The sequence below is a fragment of the Frankliniella occidentalis genome, unplaced genomic scaffold (genome assembly GCF_000697945.3).
Source record: "Frankliniella occidentalis isolate FOCC.00 unplaced genomic scaffold, Focc_3.1 Scaffold463, whole genome shotgun sequence".
NCBI lineage: Eukaryota > Metazoa > Arthropoda > Insecta > Thysanoptera > Thripidae > Frankliniella > Frankliniella occidentalis.
Window position 1 is genome coordinate 11,215 of NW_026267581.1, and position 3,883 is coordinate 15,097.

Genomic DNA, 3,883 nt, shown 5'->3' on the forward strand with positions numbered 1-3,883 from the left:
CAGGCGATACCAAAGCGCTGTGATTGGCTGCCGCTCGGCTCCTCTGCGCACCTCTCACACGAGGGCCGCTAGGTAGGGCTGGCAGGCCCACGTGGCAACGCTGGCAGACGGCTGGCGAGACAGACAGGCCCGTGAGGCCCCTGGAGGGGGCGGGCCCAGGCAAGGGCCGCGCCACGCCGCCCAGCCCCAGCCAGTCAGCCTGACATTTCCAGGGCGTCTGCCTGGCTCCAGGTCACCCAGCGTGTGCCCCTCCTGCTACACCACCACCACCCCCACGCTGCCCCAGTGCTCGGCCAGGTGCGCACAGCAAGGCCTAGGCTCCGCCGGGACAAAGCCGCCCACGCCAGGGCCCCGGGGCCCCGAGAGTCAACGCCGATAAGGACGGCGGGCGGGCTGGGGGGCACGGGGGCGACCCCGCAAGGGCGATTACACCCCCTCCCCGCTGCTGCTGTACAACACACCATCGATTCCTGTGCAAGTACAACGCGCTGATCGTTCCGTCGGGAGATCGACCGTGTATGGGTGCAGCCGAACCAACGACAACCTGCCTGGCCTGCTGCCGCAGAGGAACCACCTTACTCCTGTTCACCCTCCTGACGCGCAGATAGATAGGAACCCCTCCGCGCACTACTTTCACTCTAGGATGTTTCAGAGCAGCGCTGCCGGTTGCCTAAGCAGGCTCCGCGCAGCCCGGGGAGGAGGAGGCGCGACGTAACATGACGCAAGCACGCAACGGACCAGAGCTGGCTGGGCCTGGGCAGCAACCGGCACCACCGAGACAGAGAGACCGACCGACCCGGCGGCAGCAGCAGCGGCGGCGTAGCTAGTTTTTGGGAAGTTGCGACGACGACGCAGCTGGGCGACGGCTGGCAGCTTCGCTTCGTCAATTTCTCCTCGTATCGCTTCTACGCAGCGGCGGCGGTGACGCCGGAGAGAGGGGGACCGAAAGAGTGTTTGTGTCGCCACGTCGCGGCGGGCAAACAAAAACAACAAGCCGAGGCACAGGGCCTTTATCACTCGCGCAGCAACACCGGCGCGGTGCAGACGAGCGCGCCCCCGCCTCGGGGAGCGGAGGTGTATCCCACCCCGACCCGTGAGATGAGGTGATGGGGGTGATGGAGGTGATGGAGGTGATGGTAGTGGTGGTAGTGATGGTGGTGGTGGTGGAGGGAAGTCCCTCCCGGCCGCAACGCTAATGAAAGGCGACACGGTGCTAATCCCGCCGACGACAAGGAGGAGGTGGTGGTCAATGGGTCTGGGGCGGCCCCACCACAGCCAGCCTCTGCAACGCGCCCACGGTGAACGGGGCGGCAGGCGCCAAGGACACCACCACCACCACCGTGAGGGCCTTGCATGCTTTTCAACTTCAACGAGGGTTAAGGCGTTAGTTCACATGAACATGAATCACCGGCAACTTAGGTGGGACGTCGAAGTCCGCGAGCGAAACATCCCCTGCCATGGTGAAACACCCCACCATGCTCCATATGGGATCACTAGTATGGGATCCGAGGGACGGGGCAGTGTGGAGACAGTGGAGAAGAGAGCAACCCTGACAAAAAGAGACGCGGCGGTCGAGTCCGCAGCCCTTCCTTTCCTCCGCCGGAGCAACGCGAAGCAGAGCGGCCGTCCGTCCGTCGTCGAACTTTCCAAAACAAACGATCCCATTCCCATTTCCCGCAACACTGCCGCCGCCAGGCCAGCGGCAGCAGCAGGAGAGCGGGCGTGCGATGATGAGGGAAACCGGCGCCAATTAAGGCCTCCCGAGTGCGAAACCAAAAAGCCCCTCGCGCCAAAGCCGCCGGGAAAACTCGCCTTTATCCGCAACGGCGCCGCCCCGTCCCGTCGCCCGCTGCGCCCGATCCTCGAAGACAAACTGTCCCCGTCGCGACGGACGCCAGGGAAAACCTCTCTCTCCTTCGCGCGCGCCTGCAACCCTCACTCGAGACGGGCGAGGTCAACAGCCGCGAGTGTTGCAGTCGGCGGGCCGCGGGCATCAGGGGCGATGGCAGACGCCCAACAGGTGCAAGCGCTGCAGGCCGAGGGACGTGAACAATAGAACACCACACGCTACCCTTCAGCCGCGCACTCTCCTTTCCACCCCTCCCTCCCGACGACGACGACGACCTGCCAATCTCAACCAGTCTCGAGGCTGATTCATTCAGTCATTCATTCATTCATTCGCCCAGCTATGCCCGACGCCCGAGCACTCGAGACGAGCTTTAATCGAGCTTAAAACGCAACCAGCAGAGCCCCCGGGGGCCGGATAGCGAACGCGTAGAAACCTAACGCCGCCGCGGGTAACGTGACTCAACCAACGGCAGCGGGCGCATGAGTCAGCCCGGGCCGGGCGCGGGGGGATAGATAGGTTGGGCCCTACGACGGCCTGACTCACTGGCGGACACGCCCTCGGCCTCCCTCGGCGCGCCAACTGCCAAATCCAGCGGCAATTCCCACGTTCATCAATGGTCCCGCATGCCCAGTCGGTGGGAGGGAGGGGGTCGCGTCGAAAGACCCCGCGACGCCGCCGCCGCCGCGCCAGCCGCAGCGGGACGCCCAGAGGACGACGAGGACGACGTCGTCGTCCCAGACGAAACCCTCCTCCTCCTTCTCCCTGCCACAGACGTCAAGCGGAGCAGGGCGTGGCAGGCAGGCAGCGGCGTGGTTCGGTTTCAGCTGTCGGCAAGATAACCAGCACCGCCGCCAACGGGCCCGCCACGGGACTTCCCGCCGCCGCCACCATCTCGAGCGGAGAGAGGTGAAGTACCTCGGGCCGCGGGGGTATCGACACCACCACGCCGTCATCATCGGCAGCTGTCATGATGTTGCGCCACGAGGAGGCCAAGCACCCCGCGCCGAGGGGTATCGACACCAAAGACGAAGACGCGGCAGCGGCGGCGGGGCGCCACCGATTCCAGGTGCAGTCCGAATTCCCAGACGGGGAGGATGGGGTGAAGGAAGGGGGACTTTAAAGGTCACCAGGAATGCACACACACACACACACCGGCCCGGCAGCAGGAGGGGCGCCGCGGAATGTGAACGCCGACGACGGACGGCGGCGGCGAATGTCTGAACGCATGTCGGGACGCGCAGAGAGCTGCTGCCGCTGGCTGCTCCCTTCTTGAGCCGCGCCGGCCACACCTCGCGTCCGTCGCATTCCAGGAGGAGAACGAGCGCGGCGGCGGCGGCGCCCCGCACGCGATGATCAAAAGCCCCACAACATTCAAAGCAGCAGCAGCAGCAGCAACCAACCTCTCCTCCGCCACGCCGACCAACGTAAAGCGTACGGACGTAGGGTCCATTCCCTCATTTCTGGCGCACCGGCGAGGCTTTGCTTTCTGGGTGCTTTTGTTGGCCTCATAAACACCGTGGTCGAAGGGATCGCACCCGAAAGCTAGAGTGTCCACCGCTCCGAGTCGAGCCTGAGCATGAGCATTGTCTTGGAGAGAGGAGCCCCATGCAGGTCGGAAGGACGGGTGGACACTCTACATCGGCAGGTCAACCCTTATAACGCACCGGAACACACTCTACTGACGAGTTTGACAATGACTCAATGGCATTGTCTCGACAGCCTTTGCTCGCCGGTGCGCCAGAAATGAGGGAATGGACCCTACGTACAGCGTTGCCCCCCACCTCCCTCCCTCTTCCCCCCCGAGGCGCAGTCAATGAACTGTGACGCAGCCCCGCCTCCTCCTCCTCTCCCCCTCACCTCTCCGCCGGAGCTCCAGGCGCTCCCCCCTTCTCCCCCTCCCCAACCTCGCTTTCCCCACTCCATGTCGCATGTGTCCCAAACGACCTTGCTGTCCTGTGCGTCCTCCGGAGTCAAGTACCCGCGAGGGAGGCCATGTACCCCTTGCACGCTCCACCCCACCCTCCCCGCCTCCCC